We start from the raw sequence: 24400 nt of genomic DNA, 5'->3' as shown, positions 1-24400 counted from the left end.
GCTGCGGGGACCGCTACGAGGGGCCAGGCGCCCGGGCCCGCGCTCAGGTGCGGTGCGCGCTGTGCCTGTTTCTGCCCTCGGTCCCGGCCGCTGCTCCCCCCAGGCCTCGCACGCCCCCCACCTTTAAAAATCACCTCCTCCGGGGCTTCCCCGGTGGCCCAGTGGTTAAGACTCCGCGCTTCCCCTGCAGGGGCCGCCGGTTCGATCCCTGATCTGGGAACTAAGACCCCCATGTGCGGCCAACTAAGTAAAAATCCCTTCCTTCCCAAAGCCTTCGGCCTCTACCGCCTGACCTGGGGCCTCATTGGCGCTTCACAACAATGATGATTAGTAGTAATCACAGTGAGATTGGCTGAGCTTTATCTCAGAGCCAGGCAGGGAGCTAGATCCATTCCTTTCGTCCTGCGGGAGGCAAAGACAGGTGGGCAGAGATCTGTTGAAGGCCTCACGGCCTGAAAACTACCTCCTCCTCCTTGGTCTCGGTTTCCCCACCTGAAGAAAGGGAAGGTGGGACCCGCGCTTGCCGACTGCCCAGCCAAGGGCAGGAACCAGATCGCAGACTTGCTTGGGGGTGGCGGGTCTGGAGGCCTGCCTGCACTGTCCTGACTTCAGAAGTCTTTGGAGGGCTGCTGGCTGCAGTTTGCCCCATTGCCCGTGAGACACACCCATCCTCCCCACGTGAGTCCGGCCCTCGGGGTCCTGAGGGGGTCTCTCCAGGCCAAGCCTTGGAGACTCAGGAGAGGTTCTAAGGGACCTCCCAACTCTGACATTCCGGAGAGACTTACCTCATCAGAGGGTGAGTTTGCCGTGCCGCGTGCCCCCTCTGACTGGATGCTGGAGGGCGCAGAAGGGAATCCATGCCTCTCCTGTTAGACCGAGTGCTCCCAGGGGTCAGGACACCTCTGACGCTTCCCCAGATCTGCAGCCACCAGAAACGTGCCCAGCTCCGTAGCTGAGGGGTTGACCGCGTCTGTCCGTGGTCGAGCACGCTCCAGGCTCTGCCACAGCCCCTCACCCTGCCCCTGAGACCTGGGGTCCGTGGGCCTGGGTTCCTGGGGAAGAAACTGCAGGAACTCCGTGGAAACAGACGGCCTCATCCCGACCCCCAGCCCCCAAGCCCAGGCTCAGAAGGGGCGGAATGGCCCACGGGCTCCGCCCAAGTAGAGGCCACATGCCACGTGCCTGGCACAGAGCCAGCAGTGACCTGGTTATTTTCAAGCCCATTTTATATTCGGGGAAACTGAGTTCAAAGAAGGACAGTCACTGACTAAGATCACTTCCTGAGAAGTGGCCACCCCACGCTTTCCCCTCCTGCCGCCTCTCCGTACGTCTTGTCTCCCAGCACACCCCACGCTGACTTGGAATTGACTGTTGACACAAAATCCAGCCTCTGCAGTATCGGGCAAGTGAGCACCTTGAGAGAAGGGAGGGAACAGGGTTTGGTTTGACTTTGTTTTAATCTGAGGCCCCAGTGCCCAGGTCAAGGCCTGGAATGCACCAGGTTTGTGGAACACGCCTGATCATATCTGTTCTCTTCCAGGCTCCAGGGAGTTCCCGCTGCCCCCAACCCACCCAGCCAGCGTTTACTGAGCATCTGCGATGTCCCAGGCGCTTCACACACATCAGCCTGCACCCAGGTCTTCTCGTGGCCTCCGCCCCCTCCACACCCTCCCCGTGACTGCCTGCATCCCTGCTTTACAGACGAGGAAGCCAAGTTTCAGGGCAATGGAAGCCAGATCTGCGTGCCTCTCACACACAACCTCCCCCTGGCCAAAATGGCATTTCCTTGGGAAAGAGGGCAAGGGCACCGAGCTGGGGGCTCCTCCTGGCACCTGGCTGACGTGGGGGGTCCACCCCAGAGAGAGAATGCTGCTGGGGGGGTGAGGGTTCTCTTCACTCTCACGGGGTCCGGGGGACCCTGCCACAGTCCCCCAACTACATATACACCCGTGTGCACTTGTGTGAAGGTTCACAGGCAAGGATGTGCTGGGTACGTTGCGTGTGAGTTCGGAGGTGGTTGGAGCAGGGCGGCGTGGGCCTGCCAGTGTGAGTGTGTGAGGACGAGTGTGTGCCCACACCCGCGTGTCCCAGAGGAAGGGGGCGGGCGGGAGAGCTGTGATGACCCTCAGGTCACAGTGAAGAAGCTGAGGACGAGGGCAGGCCCGGCGCGTCCGGTGCGTGTGTGTGCACGTCTGTCTGCGTGTGTGCACGTCTGCGTGTGTGTGCACGCCTGTCTGCGTGTGTGTGCACGTCTGTGCCCGGGTGTGTGCGCGCGCGGTGGGAGGCGGGGGTGAGGAGGCAGGCTGCCTGCGGCTCCAGCCCTGTAATAGACCCTCCCCGTCTCTCCGGCCGGAGGAGCAGCGCTGATAACTGTTTTGCACAGGGACCCACCTCCTGCCACAGCCTGAACCTGTGCCCCGGGCCGGTCTGACAGAGACCCCTCCCAGCCAGGGCCTGGCCTCAGGCTGATCCTGGAGGGACGGGGGAGTCTCTGGGACCTGAACAGGCCTGGTGAAGATGCTGATCTCCCAGCAGGCCTCGGCCCTCAGACTGTGAACCGCCCCCCAAGGGGAGGGCACAACAGCTCCTCCAGCAGTTGGGGGGTTTCCAGGAGTGGCCTGCGTGCCCTCTCTCAAGACTAGGAGCTCCCTGCGGGCAGGAGCCGCGGCTCTTGCTTCAGAGTAGAGATATTCCGCGGGCAGGGGCGGGGGCTTACCCATCAGTTCAGCCCGTGCACCTCAGAGGAGGCGCCAGACAGCACCGCTTCCAGCTCTGAGCCCCCAGATCGTTGCCTGAGAGGGGAGGCAGGCGGGGGCAGCTGGTCGTTAGACTTGGGCCAAGGCCTCGGGCAAAGGCCGTGGGGCAGGCTGGCGGTGGAACCCCTCTGCCCTGCTCCTGCCCCCAGCCCATCTCCCAGTCTCCCACGGATTTTGACCACCCCTTCCTTCTCTTATCAGAAACCACCAGAACCAGCCCTCGAAACCCCTGGCCTCGGGAAACCCCGGCCCACCCTGCACACCGTCTGCCCCGCGCTGGCCCCCAGTGCCCACCAGCTGCCAGCCCCTCCCAAGCGGGCACTGCGAGACCCCGCTAAGCCCAACCCTCTCAGCCAGCTCTCCCCACCTCCACGCTGGCTCTCCCGGAAGTGCCCCCTCTGCCCTCCGGATGCCAGTGGGAGGTGGGGGTGGTGCCCAGGGCAGTGCCTGTAAAGATAAAGGGAGTCTGGAGGCAGGCACCGCCAGGAGATCAAAGGCTGGCTGGCAGGGAGGCCGGCGGGGAAGTGACCTGCCTGACAGAGAGCAAATAGCACTGTGGAGGGCGTGGCGGGTCCACTTTCCCTGCCTCCTCAGGGCAGGGGGAAACTGAGGCCCCAGAAGGGAAAGGGCTCTCGAAGCCAACAAGGCCAGGCCCAAGTGGCAGAGCACCCTCCGCCCCCCGCACACTGACCGCAGCTCTGAGTCCCAGGCCTGGCCCTGCCCCTTCCTCACAAGGGACCGGCTGCGCCTCAGTTTCCCCAGATGAGAAAGGAGGGTAAGGACAGTGAGTCAGCTCTATTCTAGGAGAAAAGAGTCCCATCGAGGTAGCCAGCGCAGCGCCAGGCACGTGGAAGGCCTCCCCTCCCGTCTAAAGTCCTGGCACCCTGAGCTCCGCTGACCGACTTCTCCGCAGGGAGCATCTTAGCTCCTCAGCAGGACTCAGCCTGACTTCCCCCACTGCTCCCAGGTTTGGACCCCAGGGCACACCTCCACCCCGACCCCTCAGGGGAAGCAGGGCTTCCTCCCCACCCCTTCACCTCCTTCCTGCGATGGGCTGGCCTGCTGACTCAGCGCCTGGAGCGGCGCTTAGCAACCAGCACCTCGGGCAAACAGAGCTGCGGGCAGCCGCGCCCCCGCCACAGGAATGCAGCGGCATTCCTGGGGGTGCCGGCCGAGCCTGCGCCAGGGTGGGGAGGAGCAGGTGGGCACCATCCTCTGCCACCTTGGCACCGGGGGCGGGGGTGCAGGGCCCCACAAGCGTCCAGGCACGGGGCCAGCCTGCTGGGGTCCCAGCCCACAGCTTGGCATCCGAGAGTGAGGTCATGGGGCTTGGAACTCTTCGGGAGCCGGGCGACCTTGGCCAAGGCCTCTGTAAGCCTCGGTTTCCTCACCTGTCAAGTGGGGAGGAAGTAACTGTGCTGGGAGGACCGGATAAAGAATGCAGGTCCAGGGCCAGCACAAGCCCACCTCCCTGAAGGATTCAGTGCAGGGGCCCCCAGTCAGCAAACCCACAGCGTCCAACAGGATGCCAGAGTCCTTTGGAAGGAGAAGGGGGCCCAGAGAGGGCTGTTTACCTCCCTGAGGTCACGCAGCAGAGCAGCACCTCAGGGCCCACGGCCCCCCATGCCCTCACCCTCTGCGACCCCCGAGCTGAGACCGGCACTCCCTTCTCTCCCGGGCGAGTCTGAGCCCAGGACGGGGAAGACCCCCAGGTCCAGGGCTCCCACCAGCCCGGGGCAGACGCGGCTGCAGGAGGCCCTGGGGAGCCCTGGGCGCTCACAGCCCTCTCCCTGCTGCTCCATCCACCGGGGGCCCCGTCCGCCTCCACGCTTCTGCCCGACCAGGCGCTGCCCACGCATGCCAGCCCTCCCCCAGTGCCCCCGTGGGCAGTCAGGGGGGCACGTGCCCCCGGGAGACCACCCTTCTCCCCCTTCTGCCTCCAGTGTCTCCTCTCTGTCGGCATTTGGCCTTTCTCTCTCTGGGAGAGGCCCCAGAACAGGGTGTCTTAAGCACAGAGAGTGTTTCACAGAAGACATCCCGAGTGACAGTGGGGTCGCCTGGATCGGTGACCGCCCTGCCCCCAACTGTGCCCTCGGGTGGTCCTTTTCCCCTCTGGCCTCCCCTCCCCTCACTGCCTGCCCTGCTGGTGGCCCTGAGGTCTCCGTGAGGCCAGGAGGAGCCTGCACAGGACCAAGGCCCCTGTGGGACCCCCAGCCCCCCCAGCCCCTCACGGCCGCCTGTAATCCCCCCAGGTCTGTAATCTCCCTGCTTTGATGTGCTTGTCGCTGGCTGAGCCGTGGCTCTGAATGGGAAGCCAGGGCTCCCGGGCGGTGGGGCAGCAGGCAGCAGCAGGGCCTGCCAGGCCTGCCTGCGGGGGGTGGCGGGCCCCTCGCCATTCACCGCTAAGCCGGGATCCGGATGCCTTTGTGCCAAGAACAAAACCCCGGGGATCAGCCGTCCTCAGAGCTGCCTCTCTCAGCTCCGGAAGGGACGGGAGCGGGGCCTGAGGGTGCAGGGCGCCCCCTCCACGGGCCCAGGAACTCCCCGACAGCCCAGGGGGTGGGACGGAGCTGCGTGAACAAATCCAGGTTCAAATCCCACGTTCCACTTATTAAGAGATCCAGGCAGTAAGTGTGTCAACTCCTGCGAGCCTCAGTTTCATGGTCTGTGAAGTGGACGTTGTAACGGCTCCAGCCTCGTGGAGTGGGCGGATTAAACGAGAGGAGGCGTTCAGCGCCTGGCAGCTTCTGGGGCCCGCTGGGTGCTCTCCAAACAGGACATGCTCTTAGACTGGGCCTCCCATGTGATGCTGGTGGTAAAGACCCCGCCTGCCAATGCAGGAGACTGAGAGACGTGGGTTTGACCCCTGGATTGGGAAGCTCCCCTGGAGAAGGGCATGGCCGCCCGCTCCAGTGGAGCCAGGTGGGCTACAGTCCATGGGGTCGCAAAGAGACACAGGTGAAGCTCTTAGACCAGCTTCATTCCTGCCTGGGTCCCCGGGGGCTGCGGCCAGATCAGCTCTTGGGTCCGAGTGCAGAATGCGTGTGTGTGGGGCGGAGGGGCTCTGAGCAAGTCTGGACAGGTGTGCTGACCCGGGCCCGCGCCTGCGTGTTCCTCCTCCTGAAGACCCTCCACCATCTCCACGGCTCACGGCTCACCCCCAGCCACGTGCCCTCGACCCGGGGCTGCGGGGACCTGGGCTGTGCCCTGGAGAGCATCTGGGGACAGGGATCCCCTGCCACGCGGGCCCCAAGGCGAGCCCGTGTGCTCTCGGGCATCCTCCCGGCCGGGCGGGTCCCAAATGACCCAGAGGCTCTGGCGTGGCAGCTGCACGGGGCATGTCTGGAGGCGCCTCGGGGTCCTGCCTGCTCAGGGGTCTCTCCCGGGCCCCTCAGGCCTGAGCCAGGGCCAGAGCCGAGTGTTCCGGGTGGGCCCAGGAGGCCCGTGGGCACGCTCTGCCTGGGGCCTGGGCTCCGGCCAACCGTCAGCGGTGAAGATTGCTGGGTCGGCTTTATTTTAAACAGTCAAGAGCTTTGAGTGGAAACATGTGTCTCCTCCTCTCGGCCTCTCCTTCTCTCTCATTTCTGTCTCAAATGTCTCTCCCTGTGAGGGCCCCCTTTCTCCGTCTTTCTCTTGACTTCGCTGTCTCTCCATCTCTTTCAGGGGTCACGGGCGGCACCAGACTCATGCCCTCGGGGTCTAGGCCAGGCCCCCTGCATCCCAACCCCTCCCTTCAGTCCCCGGGGGTGCCAAGGCCCCTGCAGGAGTCCCGTCCCCTGGGGTCTGAGGAGCTGAGGGTCCCCCGCCCTCACCCCAGCTCCCCCAGGCACACCCCTTGTGTCTGTTTCTACACCAGGCACCCAGACCATCATCCTGCATTTTCAGCCTCCGGTCTGGTCCCCCCGTTTGGCTGCCAGAGAGACTGATGTCAGGAAGAAGAGGGTCATGGTTCGCCCACGGCCACACAGGGGCTCAGGGGCCAAGCTGGGCAGACCCAGGGCCTCCCCCGGCAAGCAGCATCACCACCGCCTCGGCCTGGGGCCTCCAGGATGCGTTCACCACCACGGGGGCCTCCTTGGCGAGTCACCCCTCCCCAGAAGGATAGCTGTGTTCTTGGGCCGTCACCTTCCAGCCCTTTCTGCCGCTCACCAGGGAGCAAAAAAGAGACTGGCATCCAGGGCTGAGTCCAGGTGCTAGTTCAGCCTCTGAGTCCTTGTGTAACTGTGAACATGATCTTTCTCCTCCCAGGCCTCAGCTTCCCCATCTTTGTGGCAGAGGGCTTGCCTGTGCCATAGGCACCTTTCTGCCCTAAAATTCTGTTACGTTCTCATGCTCTTTACAAAGAAACTCCTGGAGCGCCTGGCCAGGAAAGCATATTTTTTGTTTTTGTTTTTAGCCATAGCCACACCACACAGCTCACAGGATCCTAGTTCCCCAACCAGGGATTGAACCCAAGCCCTCAGCACTGAAAGCGTGGAGTCCTAACCGCTGGGCCGCAGGGAGTTCCCAGGAACGCAGCCATCCCTCCTAGTGTGAGAAGGCCCCTTTCCAACACGATCAGCTCTCCTTAATTTCCAGACTCACAGCCCCTGAATGCAGGCACCTAGATGCCAAAAGCAAGAAGAGAGATGCGGAGTGGGGCATGACTCCGTGACCTGGTTGGCACCCCACTGTCTAAAGAGTGACCCCTTGGGTGCCCAGGCCCTACCAGTCCTCAGCTTGGGATGGGAGGGCTGCCTGGGTGACAGAGGGGAGCTCCTCCCCCTCCCATGGTGCAGGAATGAAGCCAGGGGAAATGAGGCAGATCCACCAGATTCGGGCACGTGAGCCCGTCTTTCCAGGTTTGGGCAAACGGCCGTCACCACGAGCCGCTCTGCCCTCCCCTTCGCCCCACCCGCCACCTGGCTTCTGAAAGTGACTCAGACGGAAGGGCCAGGGGCTTCCTGGTCCCCTCCACGAGGCTACCCAGGAACCCTTGAGCCCGGCGTCAGAGAGGAGGAGAGCCTGCCCAAGGGACCAGGGGTGAGGAGGGGACGAGGTGCTGGCCCCCCACAGCTGATGCCCCGGCTGCCCCCTAGGCCCCTTCAGAATGCCCAGCCAGGGAGGGAAGGAGGGACCTTCTACAGTCCACCCTAGTCTTGCTGATCATCCAGCCTCTGGGTTGCAGCATAGTAAGGGCTCATTTCATCCTCTCGACAGCCATGCAGGCAGGAACCGTCAGCACCCCACTTTGTAGATCAGGGAGATGAGGCACAAAAAGGGAAGAGGTTGACCTGAGCTTACACAGACCCCGTGATATGCTGGAGCTGGCTCCCTCTGGCTCAGGAGGGAGAGCGCGTTGTTAAAATTTCGTGAATTTTGTGAGCCAGGTTTCACTGGGACCTTGAAATAACTGTTAGAAGTATTTACACCACAGCGATCAGCAAATGATGCAAACCGGGGCTTTCCCCCCCTTTCAGGAGCCAGTTGTTAAACATTTACCAGTTCACCACTGGCTGGAGGCCATAGCCTTTATAATGCCTCAGGAGAGTCCTTAGTGTAGAAAGTTTCAGAGCTTAGCAAGACTGCCCCCTTGTCTCAAGTTCTGTGACAGATCTGAGCCTGTTTGATTCTGCTGCTGCTGCTGCTAAGTCGCTTCAGTCGTATCCGACTCTGTGTGACCTCGTAGACGGAAGCCCACCAGGCTCCCCCATCCCTGGGATTCTCCAGGCAAGAACACTGGAGTGGGTTGCCATTTCCTCTCCAATGCATGAAAGTGAAAAGTGAAAGTGAAGTCGCTCAGTCGTGTCCAACTTTTAGCGACCTCATGGACTGCAACCTACGAGGCTCCTCCATCCATGGGATTTTCCAGGCAAGAGTACTGGAGTAGGGTGCCATTGCCTTCTCCGTGTCTGATTCTAAAGCCAAAGAAATTCCTTCTTTCCCTCATGATGTCAAGACTTAGCTTCTCTCTCCACTCCACTATGATAACTTCCTATCCAGGGCAAGAGACTGTCCCAGAGATTAAAGGTGGCAGCGATTAAAGGTGCTACAGGGTTCAAAGTGCCTGACCAGTATGCCCTGCCCTCTGACACCCAGTGATCAGTTCCACAGACATTTACCAAGCACCTCACTTAACCTCCCTGAGCCTCCCATTCAGCTGCAAAATGAGGCTCTCGTTCGTTCATTCATTCATTCGTCCATCCATTCAGTTGGTGGCCCCATGTCCCAGTCAGGCAGTGTCTTGGAAAGACTGGGGTCAGCCTCCCTGCTCTGGACTGTGGCTGTGTCACTGGCCTCCTGTGTGACCTTGGACCACAGCCTTCCCATCTGTACTTTGAGATCGTTTGAAAAGGTTTCTCCCGACTCATCCCCCATCTCTGGGTGTGTTGCAGGGTCCTGGGACACCTGTTGGTGAAAGCCACTGGAAGTAATGGTCCTCAGGGTAGTTAGCCTGGCTGAGGACTCAAAGGCAGCAGTGATTCATGCCCTGGAGACACAACACCCGTGTAATTCACAGCAGCAGTGGTCCCTCTTTCTGTCTACTTGAATGGAGAGCTAAGAGAGCAGGGAGGTGTGGGATACTCGGGGAAGACTGCCCGAAGGGGTGATAACAGTAAGCAAGTACTCAGTCGTGTCCAACTCTTTGGGACCCCACGGACTGTAGCCCGCCAGGCTCCTCTGTCCGTGGGATTTTCCCGGCAAGAATACAGGAATGGGTTGCCGTTTCCTCCTCTGGGTTATCTTCCCTGGCCTGGGGATCGAACCCAAGTCTCCTGCGCTGCAGGCAGATTCTTTACCGCTGAGCCCCTGGGGACACCCAATAACACAGTGACTGCAGACGCTTGACGAGCACTTACTCTGCACCAAGGCCTGTGCCAAATGCGTGCTCTGGATCCCATTTAACCTTTACAGACTCACACGGTGGGAACCCACATGGCGCGCGTTCTGTAGGCGAGGAAGCTAAAGCTCGGAGTGAGGAGATGACCGAGATCACCCGTTTATTAAAACGCATTTACTGATGGCACGTTATTGTCTCGTAGGGCAGAGTTTCCGTCTGGGATGATGACAGAATTCTGCAGATGAATAGCGGCAATGGCCGCACAGCAATGTGAGTAGGCTTAACGCCACCGAGCTGAAGCTCAAAGGTGCTTAAGACGGTCCGTTTCACATTACATGTGGTGTACTTTACCACAATAAAAAATCAATTAAAAAGTTGCTGATGAGACTTCCCTGGTGGTACAGTGGATAGGAATCCGCCTGCCAACGAAGGGGACGCAGGTTCCACCCGCGGCCTGGGAAGAGCCCACATGCCACGGAGCAGCTAATCACGTGCATGGTAACCACTGAGGCTGTGTGCTGCGACTGCTGAAATCCACACGCTCCAGAGCCCGCAGTGAAGAGGAGCCCCGCACACCGCAACCAGAGAGCAGCCCACACAGAGCAGCAAAGACCCAGGGCAGCCAGATGAGAAAACTGGTTTAAAGGTATTCACGGATCCCCAGCTCGGCTCTAGGCACTGTGCTGTATGCCTTGGACAGCAGAAAATGAAGCAGGTGATTTCCTCTGCCTCCATGGAGCGGACATTCTAGAACGGTGCTGTCCAAGAGCGCTCTCTATGGATGGAGCGATGAGTGGACGGCAGTGTTCCAGATCTGCTCTGCACCACACGGTGGCCACCCGCCACCTGGGGCTCCTGAGCACTGGAAATGTGGCCAATGCCCCTGAGGAACTGGCTTTAATTTCATTTCATCTCAATTAATTTAAATATAAACAGCCACCTGTGGCTAGCGCTGGCCGAACTGGGCAGCACGGTTCTCGAAGGTCAGTCACAGGACAGGCGAGTGGTGGGGCTGGGGTTAGAATCCCCGTTTGTCTAAACTTATTCAAGCTGTGGGCCTTATTCACCGCTGTGGGCCTCCTGCACCTGAATCACCAGGGAAGCAGGCTCCAAATTCAGATTCCTGGGCTCTGCCTCAGATCCACTGACTCAGGGGATGGGGCCCAGGACTCTGCATTTTTATCAAGGTCCTTGGGTGATCTGAGGCACTAGAGTTCAAGTTTGAGACCTACCACCCTACTTACTCAAGATTCCCAGGTCGGGCTTCCCTGGTGGCCCAATGGTAAATAATCCGCCTGCCAATGCAGGGGACGCAGGTTCGATCCCTGGACCAGGAAGATTCCACAGGCCACGGAGCACCTAAGCCCGTGAGCTGCAACTGTTGAGCCCACGTTCCACAGCTACTGAGGCCTGTGCACCCAGAACGTGCTCCACAACAAGAGAGGCCACCTCTGCGAGAAGCCCGCGCACCGCAGCCAGAGAAAAGCCCACGCATCTGCGAAGACCCAGCGCAACCAAAAATAAATAATAGATAAAAGACTCCCAGTTATGTTGATGTTTGGCAGAAACCAACACAGTCATTGTAAAGCAATTATCCTTCAATTAAAAATAAATAAATTAAAAAAAAGACTCTCAGGTGGCGGAACTTCCCTGGTGGTCCAGTGGTTAAAAGTCTGCCTTGCAATTCAAGGGACGGAGGTTCGACCTCTGACTGGGGCACCGAGACCCCACGTGTCATGGGGCAGCTAAGCCCGAGTGCCGCAGGCTGTGCCGCAGTTGAGACCCCATGCAGCCAAGGAATTATTATTATTATTATTTTTAAGAAGAGCCCCAATTGAGGAGAGTTTGAATTAGGTCTGACCTGTGCTGGGCGCCCGGGCCAGGACCAGGCCTGCCCCGCTTGGCTCCCCCAGCCTCGACGACAACTAGTCCTGGCTTCCAGCCTGTGATCCCCTGAAGAGCACAAAGGTTTGCCCTCCACCCTCTCTGCAGAGGAGCTGGGAGCGCTCCCGACCTCCCTGCCTTCCACCCCAGTCTCTGGGCTCCTGGCTCCCAGGCTCGGGTCCTGGCGGGTGGGCCGCAGGAGGGACAGGCTTGGCTCAGCGCCCCAGCACAGACCAGCCTGGTCAAGCAAGGGGAGGAAGGAAGCAAAGCCAGGGAGGGCCAGTGGGGACCGGGCGGGAGGTGACGCAGGCCTCAGGAATTTGAAAACAAACATTTAGCCAGCAAAGGAAGAGGCTGCTGTCGGTTGCTGAGCTAGGGCGGGCCCAGTTCCCTCCCGGGGCAGGGGTGAATCCCAGCCCTGCTGACCGGGAGCCCTGGCTAGAACCAGTACCCGGGGAGTTTCCACTCACCAGCAGGATGGGAAGGTCTTTGTGGCGGGTGGTGGGGGGGCGGGTGCCCGGTGGGGCGGGTGCCCAGACACCGGAGCATCCTGGCTCGAAGGAGGAGAGGAAGTGGCAGGGAGCAGGGCACTGGTAGTTCCCAGGAGGAGGCCCAGCAGCAACAGGGTCAAGCTTCTACTGAGCACCCACAGTATACCAAGAACTCACAGACAAAAGCACTGCCCATCGGAAGAGGGAAGCAAGCACAGGGGAAGACAATGATGAGGGAGGGCTTCCTGGCAGTCCAGTGGTTAAGACTCCGCACTTCCTCTGTAGGGGGCACAGGTTCGGTCTCTGGTCAGGGAACTAAGATCTGGCGTCCCGTGTGGCACGGCCAAAAAAGGGGAAGTCCAGGAGCCTGGGCCCTCTGCAGAGGAAATCAGAGAAGGCTTCCTGGAGGAGGTGGCGCCTGAGCTGAGCCCCAAAGGACAAAATTTGCCAGAGCAGAATAAGATCAGTATGCTCCCCCAGCGCTCGCTCTGAGTGAATGGATGAGTGAGTGACCAGCAGATGTGTGGAATGAATGAATGAATGAATGACCCACCAAATAACATCAAGTCTGAAGTCTCTAGGAACAGACTGCAAAATCCAACTTCGGACCACCCAGCCATGGACTCTCTTCCTAGTCCTGGGGCTGCGCTCCCACTTGGTACCCAAAGATTCTGGAGCCAGCCTGCGTGGGTTCAAGTCCCAAGTCAGTCACTTACTAGCTGCAGGACGTTGGGTAAGTTACTTAATTTCTCTGTGCCTTGGTGAAATGGAGGTAATAATTCAGCTTACCTCTGGGGAAGACTGAGTGAGTTCAGACAAGGAAAGTGCTTACAACCATATTAGGCATGCAGTGAGCACTGTGTAAGTGTTTGCTAATATCACCTGGGCATTAGCTTATCCATTAATTCACTCACTCACTTATTCATTCACTGATTCACGCTTTATTCAATCCACTGCTTACTTCCCACTCCACCCTCTTCACTGGTCATTGGTTGAGCAATCCCAGTTCCCAGGCCCTCTCCCCTGCCTTCCCAGCTCCCCTTGCCAGTCCTGGATGGTGCCCACCACATTGCTAATTACATAACAATTTCATTAATTCCTCCGAAACCCCAAACAAACAAGAAGACGCTGCCTGGAGCAGGGGTGACGTGCTACAACCAGAAGCAGGGTGTGGGCACTGAGCTCCAGCAGGGCTCCTTGGCCAGGGGCCGTCACCCAGAGCTGCCCCGGAGAGGGGAGGACCAGGCCTCCTCCGACGCCCCCCTGGGGCAGCCTTGCCCATCCCCCTCTTGGACAGGCCAGATTCTTTCAAGTCCTGACCTCACCCAGACGGTGGCCCCTGGCCATTCCCACTTCCTACCCACACTCGGCCGCCCTAACGCCGGGAGCCCAGAGCCGGCCGGGATAGGAGACGGAAGCTCGGGCCCATTTCTCTAGTGAGCCATGGCGCTGCATGATGAGTATTATGACTATATGTTGACGGATGTCAGGTGGGCCCTCTGCAAAGGGCCCACAGCTTCCTTCTTCCCCACAGGCCCTGGGAGAACAGGTCACGCTGGGGGAGAGCGTGTAAGAACCATTTCCTGAGCACCTCCCACCCGCCGGCACCTCGGGCCCCTGCCTTTCCTTTGAACAGCAAGGCCCAGTAGGGTAACACTTGCCTCTCAACAATGAGGAAACTGAGGCTCAGAGAGGGAAAGGGACTTGCCCAAGGCCACGGAGCAGGTCCGGGTGGTCCGGGAGTTCAAACCACAGGTCTCCCGAAACCTGCTTCTGCTCCAGTGTGAGCAAGTCTGGTATCTGGGAAATCGGAGCCAGGCTGGTGTGGGGCTTGAGGTGCCCTCTGGGCCAGAGGCCGGGGTGGGAGAGCACAGGGCCGGCACCAGGCGGAAACAATGGTGTGGGGCGGGTAACGGGAAGCTGGCCAGGTCCGGAGCTCCTGGGCAGGCCCTGCTGGGCCCTTGAAGCAGCAGACTCATCCCGCGGAGCTGCCAGGGTGATACCAGCCTCGAGCCGACTCAGCGATTGCATTGGCCTTTTCCTGGAAACCAGCAGCTGCGGCGGGATGTCTGGGAGGAGGCACCTGTTTGGGGAAAGGGTGTGCGAGCCCTGCCCTGCCCTGCGCTCCTCCCAGCCCGCTGCTGTCCGCACTTCTGGGAGCTCTGCCTACCAGCTGGGACCCCAAACCCTCTGCATCCAGCAGCCAGAGTGGCTGCGGGACTGAGTCCAGGGGCCCTGGGTGACCAGTGCCACCCAGCACCGGTCTGCCAAGCAACACGGCCTCCCAGGGCGCCTCTGCCCCAGCCTTCCGCAAAGCCTCACGCTGCCCCACCCTGCAGGGCAGGTGGGGAAGGGCGTCAAGGCAAAGTGGATGTGAAAGCACTGGCTGTCGATCCTCTCTGTTGGCCATTGATGCCATGCTGCTGGGGTCACAGCTGGAGGGGCGTCGAAGTCAGGTTGAGGCATCCCACCACCCACTGGGCACAAGGCTTCACCTGCGGTCACAAAGAGGGGTCTGGAGGGACTGGCGGGGTGGTCCAGGGGTTGAGAAGCCACCTTCCAATGCAGAAGACTCGGGTTCCATCCCTGGTCGGGGACCTGAGTCCCACCCGGCCTGGGGCAGCTGAGCCCGCGTGCCACAGTGAAGGATCCCGCTGCCAACTCAGACCTGAGACGGCCAAACAAATAAATACACGTTTCGAAAGAAGCGAGGTCAAGAGCACCCCAGCCCCCAGGCCAAAGGAGGAGAGCTGGGGCCCAGCAGGCAGTCCCGGCACTTGTCGCCGCCGCCGGGACGGGAAGAGGATCAGGGCACGCTGCTGCAGGCAGGGCGTGAGCCCAGTGGGGAGGGCGGGGCGCAGCCGGGTAGAGAGGGCCTGCGGGCGCCTCCGTGCATCCCTCTCCTCTTTAAGCGGGGGCGCTCTGGTTCAGAAGGGGCCTGCTGGTGACCGATGGCCACCGGCTCCATGTGGGGTGCTGACAGGGAGGGGGCGGGCGGTTGGTTTCTGTAAGGCACCCGCATGGCTCCCAGCGCCTGCTTTACATCGCTGAACACGGAGCTGGGAGGAGGCCAAGCGCCAGGCCGCGTGAGCTGCCGTCCATCGCGGGCACTTGCTCCCATCCGGGTCTGCCCCTCACAGGGCCGCTGCGAGGACCATGGCGGCTGGTGGATGAGCCTGGGCTCCCTGAGCCGGGCGTCGCTGCAGAGCTGGTAGGAGATGGCTGTCACAGCTGAAGGCTTCAGGGAGCAGGCCCTAGGTCAGGCGGGCCTGTCCAAAGAGGCTCTGCCTCTTATTTGCTATGTGACCTCAGGCAAGTTGCTTCTTCTCTCTGAGCCTCTGTCGCCTCCTTTGAAAAATGTGAAAGGTATATACGAACCTGCCCAGAAGGTTGTTAGAGGGGGTAATTAAGGAAGTTGTTAAGGAGGTAATCAATGCTGATGAAGTGGTGGTGATTTGGGGCTTCCCAGGTGGTGCTGGCGGAACCGACTGCCAATGCAGGAGACGTAAGAGACGTGGGTTCAACCCCTGGGTCAGGAAGATCCCCTGGAGGAGAGCATGGGAACCTTCTCCAGCATTCTTGCCTGGAGACTCTCATGGACCGAGGAGCCTGCTGGGCTACAGTCCATGTGGTTGCAAAGAGCCGGACACAAAGAAGCGACCCAGCGGCATGCATGGTGGTGGAGACTTTGCCATTATGCAGCCAAGAACTTGGTGTAAAGACTTGGACATCCCAGGGCCAAGGCCTGGTCTCCAGATCCTCTGGGGATAAGCATCTTTCAGTCTTAGGAACACTCCCTTCCCCTTCAGTCCACCTTCGGGCAGTCTCAGAAGGAAGGGGCTCTGGGCCCAGCTTGGACAACCCCCACGTACGTGTATTCAATAGGCCTTAAGCACTCCCGAGAGCTCGGCCAGCACTAGGGCCCCTGAAGTTTTCAGGGGCTGACGGTCCAAAGGGAGCCTGGAGACGGTGACGAGCCCTGTGGGCTGATGCCCTGGGTTCCGGGGCTTCGGGGGAAGGCGAGGGCTTCCGCCACGGCCCTGGTTGGCAGGTCGAGGGTGCTGGAGGCTCAGCACCCGGAGGAGGTGCCGCGGCCAGCCGCCGTCCTGCTGAGACTTTTCCTCTCCGGGCCGAGTCAGGACTGGGCGGGCGCTCCGACTTCCCAAAGGCTGTGCCCGCCCGTGCCCCTGCCGGCCGCTGCCCTGGGTCCGTCCCCCCAACACGGCCAAGCGTCGGGGCTCAAGCCGGGATGCGAGGTGGCAAGAGCGCCACCCTCAGGACCCCCGGGCTCTGCTGCCCTCTAGTGGCAGGACCAGAAGCTGCTGCTCCCACCAGAGGAAACGAATGTACCGCAATTACTTTAAAAAAGAATATGATGACAATATTCATCCTTTACGGTCTGAAACATGCCTTCTCAGCCAGTTATAGGCTGCAGAGGGAGGTGCAGGACGCTGGACTGAAATCATATGGGATGTAAGCCTTGAGTCAGGCTCCAACTGGTTATGTGACCTCAGACAAGTCGGGTCACCTCTATGAGCCTCCAGGCTCCTCATCCGTAAAACGGGTGACAAAATAGGGCTGTTGTGGGAATTTCCTGGCAGGCTAGTGGTTAGGACTGCGTGCTGTCACGGTTGAGGGCCCAGGTTCGCAGGACACGGTCAAAATAATAATAACAACAGAGCTGTTGTAAGGATTAAAATATAGAGACTTCCCTGGCGGCTCAGACGGTAAAGTGTCTGTCTACGATGCGGGAGACCCAGGTTCAATCCCTGGGTTGGGAAGATCCCTTGGAGAAGGAAATGGCAATCCACTCCAGTACTATTGCCTGGAAAATCCCATGGACAGAGGAGCCTGGTGGGCTACAGTCCATGGGGTCGCAGAGTCGGACACAACTGAGCAACTTCACGTTCATGTTCAAGGATTAAAAGGCCTTATGCCTGGAGCATAGTTTGCATTGAAAACAGAAACACCATGATTGTTACCATAATAACACTTGCCCAGTCTGCCATATATCCTGATATATCATAATACTTTCTGTAAAGTCCTTTTTCAAAGTGCCACCTCCTTTAATCCGCATTATCGTTCCAGTTTAACAGAGGAGGGAATTAGAGCTCAGAAAGGGGAAGTAACTTGCCTAGAGCATCACGGCTTCTAAGTGGTGAAACAGGACCCAAGTCGGTCTGCTGACATCAGCTATAGGGCTCACTTCCCCACACCCTGCTTTGGAAACTCGAAAACAACTTAAAATTCCCCTTATCACCGTATTTAAATAAACAGGCACAGCCTCTGCCCCCTTCAGCCTCTTTCTGCACCTTCTCCCACACCCACGCTGGCATCTAGAATGCCAGAGCTAACAGCTGATCCCCTCCTCTCCTTCCTGACCAGATCCCCGGCCCTAAGCGTGGCTCCCAGAGTTCGCCCTGCCTGTACTCCTGCACCCCACCCAGGCTGCTGACTGTTCATCCTGTTCTTCATGCTGCTCAAGGGAGGAGATTCCATAACTTCACTTCCTCCACCCGCCCAGGTGTTTGTTACAGTTCCCACAGTTGGGAAGTTCTACTTTATGTCTAACCAGAGTCCCTCCTGCTTCAGTTAGAGCCCCTTTCCTTTTGTTCTTTCTCCCAGGAATGTCAGAAATGTACTCTTAGCAGGACATCGGAAACCCAGAGAGAAGGACCCTGGAGTGGGAAAGGGTCACTCCAGGACAGGAAGTGAGAGCTGAGCCCAGGTTCAAATCCAGGTCAGGGCGGCAGGAGTGGCTGAGCTGGTCTCTGGTGCTCAGGGCAGCCTCACCCAGGCTGGGGTGGGGCAGCCTCACTCCCAACGTGTGGCTCCTAGTGGGGGCTGGCATGGGAACTGAGGGGCAGAGCAGGTCTGAGGGGACACGCCAAGTGCAGACTCGTGAGTCGCATGGAGTTGGATTCAAGTCCCCTCGACACACCTCTGCTGGGCGTCTCCTCTGTGCAGGTGCTGCAGGCGGCCCCGAGGAGGCCCTTGTGGACCTCACAGTCCAACAGTGAGGGGAGAGGAATCCCAGAGCGGCGAGAGGGGAGGTGGGGAGACCGCATATTGTGAGGGTGATCATGGAAGGTCTCCTGAGGCGGTGGCATTTTGAGAGTTGGACCATAAAGAAAGCTGAGCACCAAAGAATTCATGCTTTTGAGCTGTGGTGTTGGAGAAGACTCTTGAGAGTCCCTTGGACTGCAAGGAGATCCAACCAGTCCATTCTAAAGGAGAGCAGTCCTGGGTGTTCTTGGAAGGACTGATGCTGAAGCTGAAACTCCAATCCTTTGGCCACCTGATGCAAAGAGCTGACTCATTTGAAAAGACCCTGATGCTGGGAAAGATTGAAGGTGGGAGGAGAAGGAGACAACAGAGGATGAGATGGTTGGATGGCATCACCGACTCAATGGACATGGGTTTGAGCAAATTCCAGGAGTTGGTGATGGACAGGGAGGCCTGGTGTGCTGCAGTCCATGGAGTCGCGACTTAACTGAAGAGCAACAACCGAGGAATGAGAATGGGCCAGACCTGAATATCTGAAGGGAGAGCATGCCAGGAGTGAGCAGCCAGGGCAAAAGCGCAGATGGGAAAGAGCTTGGAATCTAAAGACCAACTAGAAGGGCCCAGGGCAGTGAGCCTGCACGGGGCTCTCGCGCGTGGACTCGCGTGCGGCCCTTCTCTCTGACTGTCGGTCTTCTTCTTTGTAAAATGGGACCAACAATCCCCACTCGGCATGAAGACGGGCACACAGGCCTTAACCAGGGCCTGGGGAGTGGCCAGTGAGGGTGGCACTCCATCCTTCCTCTAGCAACACGCCCATCCGTGCCAGCCTTCAGGGTTCACATTTATATATATATATATATATTTACTTATTTGGCTATGCCAGGTCTTGGCTGTGGCATGTGGGATCTAGTTCCCTGACCAGGGATGGAACCCAGGCCCCCTGCCTTGAGAGCACGGAGTCTCAGCCACTAGACCACCAGGGAAGCCCCATCCTATGCCCCAGCCCAAAACTATCCCCACCAGGCGCGTGAGATGCCCAACCATTCAGAGAGGTGATGGAGTGTTCTAGGGATTGTTCAAGGGCACAGCATTTCACAGTTTATAAAGCATTTCCTCCCATTCTTTGATCATTCCACAGAATTGGGTGGCTGTGGAAATATTCAGAGTCGCTGGATGGCAGCATGTCCCGCTGTCCCTGGCCCACAGCCAGGGACAAAGAATGTCAGGTCCAGAACCTGCTACTCCTGCCTCCATGATGGACTTTAAAATTCCCAACTCCTTTCTTACCAGACTTCCTTCATTTGAAAAAAGGATTGGGAACTTCTCTGGTGGCCCAGTGGCTAAGACTGTGCTCCCAATGCAGAGGGCCTGGGTTCGATCCCTGGATGGGGAACAAGATCCCACATGCCTCAACAAAGACCCGGTGCAGGCAAATAAATCAATTAATCCTAACAGAAAAGAAAGGATCGCTGTCCAACCACATAGATCCCTCCCCCAAGGGAGGTCCTGGCTCACAGCTAAGCTCTGTTGGAATCAGAAGCCGAGCCTCCATGTAAACCCAGAAAAAATACTGGAGCAAGACAGATCCTCGGGCCTTCTCACATGGAGGCAAAGCAGGAGCAGGCCAAAGTCAAGGTCGGGTCACGGACTCAAGTCACTGACTCCTCTTTGTGACAATAAAGAGCTTCGCTCCCAGAGGAGGGCAGATCCTGGGTCTCTGCTTTGCTGTGTCCTTGTCCCGCCACCTCCGTTTCCCCTTTCAAGATGTAGCTTGGGTGACACCTCCTCCAGGAAGCCTGCCTTGATCTCTTGTAATAGCTGGCTGCTCCCTTATTTGTCCGCCCACAGCTGCAGGGCTCCTCCCACCTGGGTAAAGGTTCTGTTGAGGTCTCACTCACAGGCACAAAGTACACAGATCTCAGTGGGTTGTCCCCAGATGAACGGCCTGGGTAAACAGCATCATCAGACTCCTCCCAGACTAGTGACGAGTCCTGCCCCAGGATCTCCGCCCTGACCTCTGCCCCTCGATTAGTTTTCCTGCTTTTGCACTTTATGCAAATGCAATCACCCAAGAAGCCCTCCTTTGTGCCTGGCTTCTCTCTCCTCATGCAGAATTGCAGGTGGCTTATTCGCATTACTGCATAGCCTTCCCCACCTGTGAACAGACCATAATTTATCCATTTTACCACTGATGAGCATTTGGGTAATTTCTAGTATTTTTGTCAGTTAATGACTGGTACTGCTAGGAATAGTTCCTATCTTTGAGGGCACGTGTGTACACCTTTCTGTTGGGTGTATATGAAAGAAAGAAGTGAAGTCACTGGGTCAGAGGGTGGCAGGTACTTGGCTTTAGAAGATGCAAACTGTTTTCCAAAGCAGTTGTGCCAATTTACACCCTGCCAACAGAGACAAGCTTGCCTAGGCTCAAAACTGTCTCGGAGTCCTTGCATTTCAACTGTTCACTCGTCTGTCTATTCCATTAGGGATAGGATGCCATCCAAGGATGCGTCCAAGCCCCTACTCCCACCCACCCTGGCCCGCAGGAGACTCGCGTGAGAGAGAGGAGAAGGAAGGGGTCAGGGAGAAGCACACAGAGGGCATCCCAGAGGTCCAGCGGTCAGGACTCTGCATGTTCACGGCTGGGTGCCTGGGCCCGATCCTTGAGTGTGGGACTGAGACCCACCAAACCACGTGGTGTGGCCGGAAATAAAGTGTCATAAAATTATTCTAAACAGACTTCAGTGAGTTAAAATCCACTTTAAAGAAAAGCACAGAGAGAGAGAGGAGAGGGAAGGAGGCGGGGGGGTGGGCAGGGAGGGAATGAAGGAGACGTCTCCCTGCCGCTGGGCGGCTGCATGCTGGTTGCGCTGGGGGTGAGGGCTTGCTGGGCTGAAGCTGCGACTCCTGGCTCACCCTGAAACCTCACTGTGCCCTAGCAACGAACAACTGAGTGTCTTTCTCCACTCATTTCAGATTCAAGTCTTCCAAACAATAGGCTGTTTTCCGGGAATTACCAGGAGGGGCGAGGACAGCAGGGTCCTGGGTGGGAAGCCTTGGAGATGAGCCCCTGGAGGCCCCTGGCTTGGGGACTGGCCAGCAGACGGCCCCAGGGCCCCCCCAACCCCAGACATGCTTGCCCACCGCCCTCTGCCCCCGCAGCAAGTACAGGCAGGGCTCTGGGTCCTCGGCCAAGGCCGGATTCCAGGGCAGAGCCTGCTGGGCAGACAGAGGGGTGCCCCCAGGATGCCAGATACACCCCCCAAAGCCGCCCCACAGGTGAGCCCGTCTCCCTGCCCAGCAGCACAGACCCCCGCAGGGCCGCCCCCACCCCAGCCCCCCGCAGCCTGGCCCAGTCTCGGTGTCAGCCAGAACCCAGATGTGCCAGGGCGGCTGAATGAAGTGGGCTTTCTTCCTCTGCTTTGCCAGCCTGTGCCTCTCCGCGGGCAACACGGGCTCTCTCCATGCAGACTCAGCACTGGAAGAAGTGGAGGGGCCTTGTGGTCTTCACTGAGCCAGGAATCTCGTTCCTGGACTTTCTGCGTTCCTTAAATCCTGGAGAAACAGAGGCTTCACCACCTCGCGAGGGCTCCCGTGGTTCAGCCATGCAGTTCTGACACAGTGGAGGCCACTGTTTTCTGCAGCTTCACTAGGAACCAGACACTGTCAACTTTCCATACTTTATTTCACGGTGTCTCCATGAAGGAGGGGTTATCATTATCAAACCCATTTTGCAGAGGCAGGAGCTGAGGTTTAGAGCCACTATGCATCTGCCTAAAATCACATTTTTTTGGTATGTGTGTATACATATATAATATACATGCATATATATTATATACATATATAACACACATGATATAATGTATATAATATGTACATATATAATATATAAAAATAATTTTTTCCTACCTCTGTCTAATGAGAGGCCCTGGAAACAGTGACACCACGATAGCCATGAGTCATGGGTCTTAGTCCCTAAACGCCACACTCTAATAAAAAGGAATCACAGGCCTCAGAGAAATGGCTGATTCTCTTCCGAAAGGGAAAATAGAAGATGAGCCTGGAGCATCGTGCTGTACCAGAAAGTAAGGAAATGCTCAAGAAAACAAAAACAAAAAAAAAGGATGAGGGGCTAGACACAGAAGCTCATCTGAAAGAGTTCCCAATGGCCAGAACAGGAACAATTTGAAGAACAAAATAAATAACTCAGTACTGAATTATAACCCAAAAGATAAGATAGATAAAGGCATGGGTCCATGCTGATAGAAATAAATGGGAGAGGGGAGGGAACATCTTCCTTAGGGAAGAATTCAAAATAATATCTGTAGATGTAGCTTCCAGAGGGTGGAGCATGTCTTCTCCCCAGTCGAGTGTGGGCTCCACTTGCTTCAAATAACAGAGTATGAGAAGGAGAAAATAGTGACTTCACAGTGGAAGAGCCCGGCAGACACCAGCTCAACCATGTAATCAAGGCGAACGGGGCCAGTAAGAAGTCCGTGGTCATCACGCGCCTCCCGGAACGCGACAAGGGCGCTTCACCCTGTGGTCTTCTCCCCAAACCCGCAGCCCTGCCCGGTCATGAGCAAACCATCGTACAAGCCCCAGCGGAGGAACAGTCTAACAAAACACTGAACTCCTCAAAACTGGCAAGGTCATGAAAAATGAGGAAAGATTAAGAAACTGCCGTAGGTCAGAGGAGTCTAGGGAGCCGCGATGACTACATACGATGTGGGATCCTGGACGGGTTAAAGGAGCCAAAAAAAGAAAAAGGACATTAGTGGAAAAATTGGTGAAAGTGAAATAAAATCTGGCATTCAGTTAATAGTCATGTACCAATGTTGGTTTCTTAGTTTTAACAACTGTTCCATGGTCTTTAAGATGGTACCAGTAGGGAAACTGGCCAAGGAGTGTCCAGAACTCACTGTACAGGCCCGCAAATTTTCTGTAAGCTTAAAAGTAATTCCAGAGTAAAAGCTCTATGTTTAAGAATCATACTTCCCCAGTGGTCCAGGGGTTAAGACTCCACTCCCCCAGTGCAGAAGGCACGGGTTCTATCCCTGGTTGGGGAGCTAAGATGCCACACACCACCTTAAAAAATGACCCTGGCTATAAACGTAGGAACCAGAACTCAAATTCAAATGTCTGTCTGCTTAGCCCATACGCTCCGCGCTCCCCACACCATCTCATGTTAGAAAGTTGTTCCCGAAGCCCACTTCATGGGTCTGAGCCTCTCCCCATCTGCCCACCTTCACCCTCTCAGCAGACCCCATCTGCTTTCTCTCCCCACGCCCTCCTCTTGAGAGACGAAGGATGCTCCTAGCCGCTCAGCTGTGCTCACATCTCCAAGGCCACTATTCCTAGGTCCTTCCACTCCCTGGGTGACTTGGGTTTCAGTGAACGTTGGCCACCCTAGCACCCACCCCTCCTTTGCAGCAGCCATGTGATTCTACGTGGGGATCCATAGGGTTCCAGAGAAATTAACCTGGTTCCAGAGAAAAGCATACGACTTAGGTGAGGTCTATTAGCGCACACCAACCCTGGCCATGGTGATCAGCGCAGTGGAAGCCTTATGACTCACCCAGGTCTAAAATGTCCTGGGAGTTTGACAGGGGATGGTAGGATGAAGGCAGGTCTCTTCTTCAACGTGGGATGTAAATGAAGAAGCCCCGGAGAGTCTTAGGGTGAAGCCTGAGGACAGCAGAGCAGAGGAATGGGAAAGCTGGGCTGTCGCTGACATCACTGAGCCACTGGGTCCGGACTCGCCTGAAGCCTTGCCTGAAGCATACACTGCCCCTCCTCTGGCTGAGAAACGCCCTCCCAGAGGAGACCCTGGGAATGATATCCTATCAGACAAAGGCAGGGGCAGTTCTTGGCAGATGGGATTTAAATGGAAGATATGGAGATTATCTGCTTGGGCCCCAAATGCAACCACAGGTATCCTGATAAGAGGGAGGTCAGACAGACACACAAAGAAGGCAACGTGACCACAGAAGCAGAGCCTGGAGTGATGTGGCCACAAGCCGCAGGATGCTGGCAGCCACCAGAAGCGGCCAGGGACAACTCCCCCTAGAGCACACCGCCCCTGCCAGAGCACCGCCCTGCCCACACCTGGATTCTGGCTCAAAGACACAGACTTCAGGATGCCGGTCCCCAGAACGGATAGAAGAAATTCCTATTGTTTTTAAATCGCTTAGTTTGTAATCATTTGTTAAAGAAGCTGTAAGAAACAAATCCAAGAACAAATAAATTCTCCTTAATATTTAAGCCTATTTGAATCTCTTGTTTTGCTAACTGCAGCCCAAAGCGGTCTAACTGACATGCAGCTCCTCTCTCATCATGGTCTGGTCAAGAGGTGAACTGTACAGAAGGGCAGGTCCTAGGGGGAGGTGAGCAGTCAGAGAGCCTCCCGACCTTTTTCCTTGGCTGCTGCAGGTCTTGATCTCCCC

General features: G+C 57.6%; 2 long non-coding RNA genes across 2 annotated transcripts; one reads left to right on the top strand and one right to left on the bottom strand.

Annotated features, from left to right (window-relative positions):
• Positions 1 to 356: 356 nt before the first annotated feature.
• Positions 357 to 23684, bottom strand: LOC129647975 (uncharacterized). The gene is made up of 3 exons (XR_008712599.1): positions 23533 to 23684; positions 786 to 1064; positions 357 to 492 (listed from the first exon to the last, which is right to left on the bottom strand). It is a non-coding gene; the product is annotated as an uncharacterized LOC129647975 (long non-coding RNA).
• LOC129647976 (uncharacterized) lies at positions 673 to 1936 on the top strand. The gene is made up of 2 exons (XR_008712600.1): positions 673 to 796; positions 1541 to 1936. It is a non-coding gene; the product is annotated as an uncharacterized LOC129647976 (long non-coding RNA).
• Positions 23685 to 24400: the final 716 nt, after the last annotated feature.

This window comes from Bubalus kerabau, chromosome 3 (genome assembly GCF_029407905.1).
Source record: "Bubalus kerabau isolate K-KA32 ecotype Philippines breed swamp buffalo chromosome 3, PCC_UOA_SB_1v2, whole genome shotgun sequence".
Lineage (NCBI taxonomy): Eukaryota > Metazoa > Chordata > Mammalia > Artiodactyla > Bovidae > Bubalus > Bubalus kerabau.
Note: the sequence above shows the minus strand (reverse complement) of the source record. Positions and strands in the feature narration are given on the sequence as shown.